The sequence below is a fragment of the Myotis daubentonii genome, chromosome 1, assembly GCF_963259705.1.
Source record: "Myotis daubentonii chromosome 1, mMyoDau2.1, whole genome shotgun sequence".
NCBI classification, from domain to species: Eukaryota; Metazoa; Chordata; class Mammalia; order Chiroptera; family Vespertilionidae; genus Myotis; species Myotis daubentonii.
This window is the reverse complement of record NC_081840.1, coordinates 109,350,532-109,364,064: the sequence shown is the minus strand read 5'-3', so window position 1 is coordinate 109,364,064 and position 13,533 is coordinate 109,350,532. Positions and strand designations below refer to the sequence as shown.

Below are 13,533 nucleotides of genomic sequence, written 5' to 3'. Positions count from 1 at the left end.
ACATGCATAATTAAACAAACAACAACAACAACAACAAAAAACAACAAAAACCTTCCATCAAACAAAAGCCCTGTACAGATGTTTTCACAGGCCCATTTTACCGAACATTCAAAGAAAACTAACACCTATACTCCTCAAACTATTCAAAAAAATCCAAGAGGAAGAAACACTTTTAAGCTCTTTTCATGAGGTCAATGTTATCCTAATTCCAAAACCAGATAAAGACACTATAAAGAAAGAGAATTATAGGCCAATATCCCTGATGAACATAGATGCTAAAATCCTCAACAAAATATTACCAAATCGAAACCAGCAATCTATGTAATAAAAACCCAGTGGTCTTAAAGACATAATGACCAAAGAGCAGTCACCAGGAGGTGCATTGATGGGTCCCACAGCATGGGTAGGACTTGACGCTGGGTCCTGCAGCGCTGGCGGGACTTGACACTGGATCCTGCGGCACGCCGGGTCTGAGTCTCATGCGATTTCACACGCTGGGCCTTTAGTATATTAAAAAGATCATACACATGACCAAGTGGAATTTATTCCAGGAATGCAAGGCTGGTTCAATAGTCACAAATCAATAAATGTGATACATCACATAAACAAAGTGAAAGACAAAACTCACATGATCATACCAATAGATGCAGAAAAAGCATTCGACAAAATCCAACACCCATTTTTGACACCCACTCTCAGCAAAGTGGGAATAGAGGGAGCACACCACAACATAATAAAGGCCATATATAACGAACCTACAGCAAACATCATACTGAATAGGCAAAAACTACAAGCATTTCCCCTAAGAAGAGGAAGAAGATATAGATGACTGCTTTCACCACTCTTATTCAACATAGTTCTGGAAGTTCTGGCCATAGCGATTAGATAAGAAGAAGAAATAAAAGGCATCCAAATTGGAAAGGAGGAAGTAAAACTCATTATTTATAGAAGACACATCAATGTTAAAGATGCCACCAAAATCTACTAGATCTAATAAATTAATTCAGTAATGTAGCAAGATACAAAATTAACACCCAGATATCGATGGCATTTTTATATACCAATAATGAACTCTCAGAAAGAGAGTTCAATCCCATTTACCATTGTAACAAAAAACAAAACAAAAATAAGATACTTAGGAATAAACTTAACCAAGGAGGTAAAAGTCTTGTACTCGGAAAACTACAGAATGTTGTAAAAAGAGACAGAAGAGATATAAACAAGTGGAAGCATATACCATGCTCATGGATTGGTAGAATTAATATAATTAAAATGTCCACACTAACCCAAAGCAATCTATAGATTTAATGCAATCCCTATTAAAATACCAACAGGCCCTAACTGGTTTGGCTCAATGGATAGAGCATCAGCCTGCGAACTGAACGATCCCGGGTTCGATTCCAGCCAAGTATATGTACCTTGGCTGTGGGCACATCCCCAGTAGGGGGTGTGCAGGAGGCAGCTGATCGATGTTTCTCTCTCATCGATGTTTCTAACTCTCTATCCCTCTCCCTTCCTCCTTCCTCTCTTGTAAAAATCAATAACATATATTATTTAAAAAAATAAAAATACCAACAGCATATTTTACAGATTTGAACTAATACTCCAAAAATTTACATGGAACCAAAAACACCCTGAAAAGCTACAGCAATCTTGAGAAAGAACAACAAAGTTGGAGGGATCACAATACCAGATATCAAGTTATACTACAAAGCCACTGTAAACAAAACAGCCTGGTACTGGCACAAGAACAGGCATATAGATCAATGGAACAAAACAGAGAACCCAGAAATAGACCCAAACCATTACATTCAATTAATATTTGAAAAAGGAGGCAAGAGCATATAATGGAGTCAAGACAGTCTCTTCAATAAATGGTTTTGGGAAAATTGGACAGATATATGCAAAAAATGAAACTAAACCACCAACTTACACCATACACAAGAATAAACTCAAAATGGATAAAACACTTAAATGTAAGTCAGGAAACCATAAAAATTCTAGAAGAAACCATAGGCAACAAAATCTCAGATATTTCTTGTGGCAGCAATATGTTTGCAGATATATCTCCTAGAGCAAGAGAAACAAAAAAGAAAATAAACAAGTGGGACTACATCAAAATAAAAAGCTTTTGCATAGCAAAAGAAACCATCAATAAAATGAAAAGGGACTGACCCCTTCACTCTCCCTTTGTTTCTGTTTCTTGCAACCTTTATGCCCGGGTTGTTGTTTTTAATAAACTGACTATTAAATTAGGTCACATTCACTGAGCAGACTGTTCAAAATATACCTGGGCTGATGGAAAATATAACTAGCAAACTATTCAATAAATTACACTATTTATTGCTCAAAGAAAAAAAATGAAAAGGGAGGCCACTGTATGGGAGAACATATTTGGCAATGATACATCTGATAAAGGGTTACTATCCAAACTATATAAGGAATTCATACAACTCAACAAAAGGAAGAGAAACAATCCAATTACAAAATAGGCAAAGGACCTAAATAGACACTTCTTTGAAGTGGACATACACATGGCCAAGAGACATATGAAAAAATGCTCAAAGTCACTGGTCATCAAAGAGATGTAAATTAAAACAACAATGAGGTATCACCTCACACCTGTCAGAATGGCTACCATCAACAAATGACAAGTGCTGATGTGGAGAAAAGGGAACCTTAATACACTGCTGGTGGGAATGCAGACTGATGCAGCCATTATGGAAAACAGTACGGAGTTTCCTCCAAAAATTAAATATGGAACTGCCATTTGACCCAGTGACCCCATTTCTAGGAATATATCCTAAGAAACTTGAAACACCAATCAGAAAGAATGTATGCACCCCTATGTTCATAGCGTCACTATTTATAATAGCTTAGATCTGGAAAAAGCCTAAGTGCTCATCAGTAGATAGATAAAAATGCTGTGGTACATTTTTACCATGGAATACTATGCAGCAGTAAAAATGAAGGATCCCTTACCCTTTGAGACAGCATGGAGGGACCTGGAGAGTAAGTGAAATAAGCCAGTCAGAGAAAGACAAGTATCACATGATCTCGCTTATACGTGGAATCTAATGAACAAAATAAACTGTTGAACAGAATAGACTGAGACACAGAAGCATGGAACAGAATGCAGAATCTCAGAGGGAAGGCAGGGGAGAGTGGGTGGGTGGTAAGAGAAAAACCAAAGAACTTGTATGCATATATGCATAACCCATGGACACAGACAATATGGTGGTGAAGGCCTAGGGTGGGGGATGGGGCATGCTAGAAGAGGTCAATGGGGAGAAAAAAGGGGAAATAGTTTATACTTGCAATAAAGATTTAAAAAATAGATCCAGAGTCCTGGAAGCAGATGGATGGACCTCAGAGAAAAGGGGGAAGGGGACAGGCAGAGATTAACCAAAGAGCTTTATATGCATACTAGAGGCCCGGTGCACGAAATTCATGCACTGGGGGTGGGGGCCCCTCAGCCCAGCCTGCCCCCTCTCACAGTCCAGGAGCCCAGGCCTAAGCCTCAGTCTGGCCGCAGAGGCTCGGAGCAGGCACCCCGTATGTGTGTTTGTGTGTCTGTTTGGGGCCTGCCACCAGCTGTGCCACAGCGGCTTGGAGAAGGTGCCCTGTGTGTGTGTGTGTGTGTGTGTGTGTGTGTGTGTCTGATGGGGGCCTGCCCCCAGCTGCGCGTGGGAGATATGGAGCAGACGCCCCGTGTGTTTGTGTGTGTGTTTCCCTGCTGGGGGCCTGTCCCCAGCCGCGTCGGAGGCTCAGAGCAGGCACCCCGTGTAAGTGTGTGTGTGTCCATCTGCTGGGGGCCTGCCCCCAGCCGTGTCAGAGGCTTGGAGCAGGCACACCTCTGTGTTGATCTCTCAGACTCCCAGCCACGCCTGTATGTTGTTCTCAGGCTCGGGCCCTGGTCGTGACCTTTACAGAGTCCCAACCTCATTTGCATATTACTTCTTTATATATATATATATATAAATAAAAGCATAACCCATGGACACAGACAATAATGTGGTGAAGGCCTGGATGGGACAGGCACTGGGTGGAAGGGGGCAATGGGGAGCATATGTAATACTCTCAACAAAAAATATAAATTTTTAAAAAAAGATTACATGTACTGGCCGAAACCGGTTTGGCTCAGTGGATAGAGCGTTGGCCTGCGGACTAAAGGGTCCCAGGTTCGATTCCGGTCAGGGGCATGTACCTGGGTTGCGGGCACATCCCCAGTGGGAGATGTGCAGGAGGCAGCTGATCGATGTTTCTCTCTCATCGATGTTTCTAACTCTCTATCTCTCTCCTTTCCTCTCTGTAAAAAATCAATAAAATATATTTTAAAAAAAATTTTAAAAAAAAAGAAAGATTACATGTACTGATTTACAATGTATTAAAAAAAAAGTCAATGTGACAAAATGTTAACTGGTGAATCTAAATGAAGGGTGTATGGTTGTTAATTATCCTAGCCTAGCAACTTTTTGAAACTTGTTTTTTAATATAACAAGTTGGGAATAAAGAGAAAGAGATAAGTGACTCCGGACATGATCAAGAAATGTTTACAGCCGAAGCCGGTTTGGCTCAGTGGATGGAGCGTCGGCCTGCAGACTGAGGGGTCCCAGGTTCGATTCCGGTCAAGGGCATGTACCTGGGTTGCGGGCACATCCCCAGTGGGAGATGTGCAGGAGGCGGCTGATCGATGTTTCTCTCCCATCGATGTTTCTAACTCTCTATCTCTCACCCTTCCTCTCTGTAAAAAATCAATAAAATATATTTTAAAAAAAATTAAAAAAAAAAGAAAGATTACATGTACTGATTTACAATGTATTAAAAAAAAGTCAATGTGACAAAATGTTAACTGGTGAATCTAAATGAAGGGTGTATGGTTGTTAATTATCCTAGCCTAGCAACTTTTTGAAACTTGTTTTTTAATATAACAAGTTGGGAATAAAGAGAAAGAGATAAGTGACTTCAGACATGATCAAGAAATGTTTACAGCCGAAGCCGGTTTGGCTCAGTGGATGGAGCGTCGGCCTGCGGACTGAGGGGTCCCAGGTTCGATTCCGGTCAAGGGCATGTACCTGGGTTGCGGGCACATCCCCAGTGGGAGATGTGCAGGAGGCGGCTGATTGATGTTTCTCTCCCATCGATGTTTCTAACTCTCTATCTCTCTCCCTTCCTCTCTGTAAAAAATCAATAAAACATATTAAAAAAAAATGTTTACAGAACAATAATGTTTCAAGTTGGTGGTGGGTGGGGAATGGCAGGAGATAGAGTAAATAAAAAGTATATAAAAATAGATCCTGTTCCCACAATCTTGAAATTTAGCTAGAGAGAAAAAATATCTAACAGAGGGAATATGCAAATTGACTGTCATGCCGGAATGGTCAAGATGGCTGCGCCCACAGCAGAGGCCGAGTTCCCGTAACGAGCCTTAACGAGCAATCAGCAGGGACCTGAGGCTGTCCCCCTGCCTTGTGGGGCTTGACAGGGGACCGCAGGCTGTGCCTCCCACCCCGGCACCAGGCCAGTGGACCTCAGGCCACACTCCCCACCCTGGTGCCAGGCTGGGGGACTTCGGGCTGTGCCCGTCGCCCCAGTGCCAGGCTGGGGGATGTCCAGCAATGCCCCCCCACCCCAGCACCGGGCCAGGGGACCTGAGGCCATGCCCCATGCCCCGGTGCCCAGCCGTGGGACCTGAGGCCGCGTCCACCCCCCCACCCCCGCCTGGCGGGGCTTGACAGGGGACCTCAGGCTGCACCCCCCGCCCCGGGGCCAGGCTGGGGGACCTGAGGATGAGACTCCCACCCCGGCACCAGGCTGGGGAACCTGAGGCCGTGCCCCCCACCCTGCGGGGCTTGACGGGGGACCTGAGTCTGTGCCCCCGACTGGCGGGGCTTGACAAGGGTGGGGCCAGCTGGGTCTGGATCTCGCCCAGTGGGGGTGGGGCCAGCTGGGTCTGGGTCTCACACAATTTTGAGGCACCGTGGGTGTGCAGGGACTTGACTCTGGGTCCCCCAGCGTGCCCCAGACTCTGACCTGAGGAAGCTTTTCATATACATTTTACTAATTTTCTTTTAACTCTGACACTTCTATTATAGAGAAAGGGCAAAGAACAATATTAAAATATTTCCCCTAATTAATCACCTTTTAATGTGCACAAATTTCATGCACCCAGGCCACTAGTATATGTATAAGTATCTGAGAATACACAAACTAAATTGTGATATACTGAGCACAGTGCAAAGTATGAATTTCAAGTCAGGAGCTGCAGGCAGGCAACAAATTCTAAATCTAAACAGGCAGGATTGTAGTCACAATGGAGAGAGAGATAGAGATAGAGAGACAGATAGATAGAGATAGAGAGAGAGATAGTGAGAGAGAGAGAGAGAAAGAGAGAGGGAGAAAGAAAGAAAAACTCCAGGTGGAATGGGGAAGAAACTTAAACAAAATTTTAGTGGCTGCCTGGAGCCCAGAGGCTGATGAGATGAAGGCTACCTTAGAGTAGAGGCAGGATCAGACATCAGAAGGTTTTAAAAGCCAAGTAATTCAGGCTGGTGTGGCTCAGTTGGGTAAGTATCATCCCATGCACCAAGAGGTTGCTGTTTCGAATACCAGTCAGGGCACATACCCTGGTTGAGAGCTCAATTCCCAGTAGGGGACACATAGGAGGCAGCCAATCGATGTTTTTCTCTCACTGATGTTTCTATTTCTCCCTCTCCCTTCCTTTCTCTCTAAGAGAAACACTTAAAAAATTAAAAGCCAACTTGTTTTATTCAGGATAAAGTTGACAGTGCTAAAAAATGAGGGCAGAATGATCTTATAGAATTGATTTCAAGTGACAAAGGGAACCTGTGAGATAGCACAAGAAACTAAAAGCTCATAATTTCATGGGTGATTCTGAAGGAAGAAGAGAATCTGGAACCAGAAATGAATATTGAAGATAAAGTAAAACTCCTTGCCAGAGCTGCTACCAAAGGAATCACCACGTCTACTGTTAAATGAGAAAATATGGTCTGCTATTTTATGATAAGGAAGTGGCAAAGATGGCTGCAAAGTTTCATGCTGGACACTTAAAGAATGGTGATCCCACTGAAAGAAATAGGAATGGCAAGGAGTTAAGGGTATGAATGACTGACTTAGCTGTGATATGTTGAATTTAAGGAGGATGGTGGATACATTGAAATCAAACTCTTTCCTCACTCTGGCTAGATACTTTTGGCTCTGAAATGGCAAAAGGGCACATATTGTCAAAGTGGTCATGTTTGTAGAGACCAACTCAGTTTCTAGAATGACCAACTGACAAATTCATAAAAAAAAAAACTTAGGTGTTCAGACCACAACAAGCTAGACTCCAGACCCTCCAGACCTTAGTGTGAGCTTTAACTCTTTAATTAATACTCTGGAAACAAATTGCCATGAAACCCTTTCCAGTGAAAGACTTTAGGAAGCACAAGTGTTCATCACTAGGGGAATTCTCTAGCCAAGACATCTACCTTAAGAGTACTACTCTAAAACCTCATGAGATTGCCATCACTTACAACCAGACCTCCAGGCCTACGATAAGTGTGCACCTGATTATCCAGGCTCAGAAAGTCTGAAGGATTCCATGTTAAAGTGACTGACCACTCCCTCCACTCCTGGCACTGGAGGATCTTCTAAAATCTAAGGTTCCCCAAACTCACCACGTCACTGTCAAGGAAGTCTGCTTACAGACACACAATTTCAGAAAACAGGTTCATGCTCTTGCTCAATGAAAAGTTGTAGTGGCACTTAATGCAGGAGCACAGGTGTTCTAATCCAAAACACCTCCTAGAATTTATCTCTTGACTAGTGGACCGGTGCATGAAATTTGTGCACATTGAAAGGGAATTAATTAGAGGAAATATTTTAATATTGCTACTTGCCCTTTCTCTATAATAAAAGTGTGAGAGATAAAAGGAAATGACTACAATGTATATGAGAATAATACATAATTTTATTAATAAACAATAAAATGATATAACAACGACGAACTCATGATATAAAAACATTGATGCAAATAATGACTGTTAAAGTGATTAAATTTATTTTAATATCTCCCTGTATACCACATTAAGAGTGAAAACAGCCCTAACCAGTTTGGCTCAGTGGATAGAGCGTCGGCCTGCGGACTGAAAGGTCCCAGGTTTGATTCCGGTCAAGGGCATGTACCTTGGTTGCAGGCACATCCCCAGTAGGAGATGTGCAGGAGGCAACTCATCGATGTTTCTCTCTCATCGATGTTTCTAACTCTCTCTCCCTCTCCCTTCCTCTCTGTACAAAATCAATAAAATATATTTTAAAAAAAAAGAGTGAAAACACTTTCAGAGTGCTTGACCAATTTCCCTTAGGATAAAGTATTTACAACTTTAACTTTAATGCCACACGTTCTTCGAACTTGAGAGAAAGCAACATATAACTGTGCGAAAACGGGTTCAGGTAGGAATATTCCTACTCTGTCTAGAGTTTGTCCTTGTGATTTATTAATAGTCATTGCAAATGCTGACATCACAGGAAACTGTCGTCAAATTAATTTAAATGGGAGGCAAATCAATTCTTGGAATCAGAACAACCTCTCCCTCTGCAGATCCGGTTAATACTTCAGCTTCGATAATGTTAGGTTGTAATCCTATCTAATAATAGACAAACATGGTAATTAACCGTACCGCTGACACGCTTCCCATTAGCTAATCAGGGCGATATGCAAATTAACTACCAACCAAGATGGTAGCCGGCAGCCAGGCAGCTGAAGCGAATAGGAGGCTTGCTTGCTCCAGTGATGGAGGAAGCCAAGGTTCCCCGCCTGCTGCTGCCGGCCTCTGAGCTACACTCTAAGAAACAATGTTGCAATTATAGAAGCTAAACACACCCCAGAAACCTGCTTTCAGCCAGCTGGGCCTCAGAGCTGGAGCTGCAACAGTGTTTCAATTATAGAAGCCAAACAAACCCACATACCTGCTTTCAGCAGCCGACGTCTCAGAGCTGGAGCTGAGCCTCAGAGCTAAAGCTGGCTCTCAGTCCCAGTGACAGCCATAGAAGGTAAATAAATCCCAGAATAAAAAAAATAAATAAATAAAGGAGAGGTTGGGAGCTTCAGTCACCCGCCAGCCTGAAAACGGCCCTCAGCCCCTCACCCAGACTGGCCAGGCACCCCAGTGGGGACCCCCACCCTGAAGGGGGTGTGACCAGCTGCAAACAGCCATCAGCCCCTCGTCCAGGCTGGCCAGGCACCCAAGCGGGACCCCCACCCTGATCCGGGACACCCTTCAGGGCAAACCAGCTGGCCCCCACCCGTGCACCAGGCCTCTATCCTATATAGTAAAAGGGTAATATGCAAACTGACCCTAACAGCAGAAAGACTGGGAATCACTGGTCACTATGACACACACTGACCACCAGAGGGCGGACGATCAATGCAGAAGCTGCCCTCTGGTGGTCAGTACACTCTCACAGTGGGGAGCTCTGCTCAGCCACAAGCCAGGCTGATGGATGCCAGTACAGCGGTGGTGGTGGGAGCCTCTCCTGCCTCCTCAGCAGCGCTAAGGATGTCCGACTGCAGCTTAGGTCTGCTCCCTGCTGGCAAGTGGACATCCGCCGAGGGCTGCCGGGCTGCCAGAGGGATGTCTGATTGCCATCTTAGGCCCAATCCCGCGGGGAGCGGGCCTAAGCCAGCAGGTGGTCATCCCCTGAGGGGTCCCAGAGTGCGAGAGGGCACAGGCCGGGCTGAGGGGTCCCCCCTCCCCCCGAGTGCACAAATTTTTGTGCACTGGGCCTCTAGTCTTTCGATAAAAAATCTGGTACCATTACAAAGACCCCATTTACTACTGAGATTTCTCAATAGCCTGATGATTGCACCCACTTTCAATTTTAATTTATGACACGGCATTCCTGAAGGAGTAATACTATTAAGAAATTTGATGGGAAAATTCTCCTTTTCGGCATATCTGTTCAGTCAATGGAATCATCACTCAAATATGTGTGAAACTCTCTATCAAATATATCCAAAATTTCTTGATTTAATTTTTGAACGTGCTCATTTTTTGGACAAAGAATTGCACGTTTAGATATATTTTTAATATTATCTATAGACATACTATTTCCAAAGGTGGCTTCAATAATAGATCTGTTACAAATCATTTCATGGGGGATTTCAATAATATCCATTCCTAAATGGAAACTGCTATCAAGTTTGCCATCTCCAAGTTTTACTAACCATTCACTATAAGCAGATTCCTCTGATCTCATATTTGTTTTAAGAGACAACTTTCTAAAACATCCCCAGACACTACAGTACTTTAAACTCGTTTGTACTACGGCCGATCGCATAGCATGCGGTACAATACTGAGACATTGTTGAAAATCCCCTCCGAGAATGAGAACTTTCCTACCAAACGCAACATTCAAATTCATAATTTCTCTTAGTCATCTGTCTATGGTGTTTATAGCATGACTGGATGCCATGGTGCATTCATCAATAAGAAGTTGGGCCTTTTTAATGGTTTTAGCAATTTCGCTCTTTATATCGAGTCTAGAAATTGAAGTTTCATTTAATGGAATTGGTAATTTATATTGGGAATGAAAGGTTCTTCCACCAAGAAGTGAATTTGCAGCAATTCCTGTAGATGCCTTGGGTAAAACAGTACCACCACGACCTCTAATATAATGTGTTTAAACTTTATACAGATATGTTTTTCCACTACCACCTGGACCATCCAAGAAAAAGCATTTAGGTGTACAGTTTGATCTTCAATGGCCGAAGTTATAGTCTGAAAGGCTGCCAACTGTTCATCATTCAGAGAATTTATCAAAACCTCTGCCTGTTGTTGCTCATACAATTCATCACATGTATTTGCATTCATTAATAAAGGATAGTCCAGAAGTTTGAAATGTGAACATTTCATTCCATGTAATGTGAATACCTCCTGAATTTCGTTAAGGGCATGTGTTTCAGTTTACACAGGTACCTTCTCTTTGGTGTAATTTCCAATAGAAACTTTCAAGGTTTATTCTCATCCCATAATTTGTCTGCAGCAGAACAACATCCAAACACACATGTGTATGCAAAAAGTTGCCGTAGTTGTTTGGGCATATTAAGGATGATTGCATCGTCGAGCGTATCTTTCCAGATAGTGTCGTCAAGTAATAATCCTTGGTGTTTAGCAGCTTCATGAAATGTATCATGTTACACCTCCTACAGTTCGCAGATGCTCAAAACTTATCGCACCTTTTACATGCAGAAGCAAAAGTCTAAGTTAATATCGTTCTGGTTCTCTAAAGCTCACAGTGAACAGTCTACCTAATACTTTATTCACACCCTTTCAGCGTTTTGTCCACAAAGAATTATTAAACACATATTGCTGTAGAATCTCCCAATAATAATAATTACGTGCATCAGAGTCTTCTCTATTCAATAAGAACCAAGCCATCAAAGTCGAGTTATGCCTTTTAGCCCTATCTAAAACTTCAGCAAAATCATCGGTATGAAAATACAAATTCTGATCATTTGGCAAATGAATAGCTAATCTTGTGATTGCATGAGATTGGTCATGCATTCGCATTCCCAAAAGTCTCCAAACAGCCTCAGGAGCACTCACATACCTGGAGTCAATGAAGTCCTGTACTTCGTCATGATTGATAATATTTTTTTCAAAAACTTGAATATTTTCACAATCGTGCCTTTTATAGATGTATTTAAATAGATATTTGACACTTCAAATTGATGCACAGACTTCAACATTTATATGACAGTTATATTTGAGGCACAAATATGGGTTATAAGGGACAATCCAAGTATTATTGACAATTTTATTTCCAATAGAAATGGTGCTACCAGATCTTCGTTTGTATTTGAGATATCGATCACTATTTCCAATGGTCGCATTTTGAAATTTTTTGGATATCCCTTTGAACATTTTCCATACATGGACTATTTGGATTTTGTATTCCACATGGTCCATGTACCATATTTGATTTTACAATCTGAAAAGTCAAGGACAATGGTCCTCATCTGGAATTTCTGCCTTAACTATACGGTCACAATGTCATCTTCTAAACGTAATTTGGACTCACTATCTAATATCAATAATATGTGAGCATGAGGCAGTCTGCATTTCTGAAATTCAATGACATGAATTTTAGCTATTACTTTGCCAAATAAATGGAATTTACAGATGTCATGTAAAAGAGCATTCAGCTTAATATTAAAAACTCTGGCTACCAAGTCAGGTCTGTTTTCAACTTTTTGCCAGTGTTGTAAATTGTTTGCAATATCTCCCCATTTGGGGTTGCATGTCATGGTTACGAATAAATCGGGCTTGCCATACCTCGTTACAGTTGCCATAGCATCCTGATATCGCTGCTGCATATTTCTGGGACTACCCTCAAAAGATGATGGAAGTATTATCATTTTACCAATCGGCACATTGTCCTTTTCAGATCTAGATTTGAGATAATCCATCAAATCACTATATTTTTCAACTCTCAACTTAGATTGGTTTGCGTTGATGAAATTTATCCAATTGGCCTCCATTTTTCTTTTTTTTCTTTTTTAGGGTTAGGGTTAGGGCTAGGGCTAGGGCTAGGGTTAGGGCTAGGGTTAGGGCTAGGGCTAGGGTTAGGTTTGGCCTCCATTTTGAAATATGAATCCACAATAAACTGTTAATTTTCCTGCATTTAAAATAGGGTTGAACGTGTCCCTCACAGTGAGATGAAATCCATAATACTGCATTTGTGTGACTTGTGTCCTTACATTTTGTCTAGTATTATTGTTGATTACACTGTTGTCGAGTCTTTTTTTTTTTTTTTAACATATTTTATTGATTTTTTACAGAGAGGAAGGAAGAGGGATAGAGAGTTAGAAACATTGATGAGAGAGAAACATCGACCAGCTGCCTCCTGCACACCCCCCACAACAAAGGTACATGCCCTTGATTTGAATCGAACCTGGGACCCTTCAGTCCGCAGGCTGACGCTCTATCCACTGAGCCAAACCAGCCAGGGCCTGTTGTCGAGTCTTAATGCACTATCTATTCCCAGCCTTTTTCACCATGTGGAAAAATAATAGGATATGTCATTGCATCTAATGTAGGAATGAGGATACTGATTTGTTTCATTTTAGTGGCACTTGGATTATTGGGATCTGGTTTACAATGAATGACCAAGTCCCTTTCAAAAGAGGTTCTCCATCTTCGTTTCTGAATATGACAGCAACCTCGGTTACATGGGGAGAATTATATCTACCTGGGTCACTGTTACGATCGTATTTAATTGCCACTGTTACTTCTGTGGGAGCAATACCTTTTGCTGCTGCTTCAGATTGGGCTTTCTTTTCTACCTCATGTAGCATCTTGTACGATTTTGTTAATTCATTTATTTCATGCATGAGGTTGTTGATGTTGATCATGAGTCTTTCTGAGCAGCCCTGGTTTTCTGGCATTGCTAATCTTTTACTTGTAGCTTCGGCTGTATCCAAAATACAAAGTTGAGCAAACTTCTGAGAAACACCATCCGAAGGATGTA

The 13,533-nt window shown here is 42.0% G+C and overlaps 1 protein-coding gene across 6 annotated transcripts in view; it reads right to left on the bottom strand.

Moving 5' to 3' along the window:
* The window catches only part of EDC3 (enhancer of mRNA decapping 3), a 121,386-nt gene that overhangs the window by 19,372 nt on the left and 88,481 nt on the right, over positions 1 to 13,533 (bottom strand). The gene's annotated exons all lie outside the window — the stretch shown is intronic.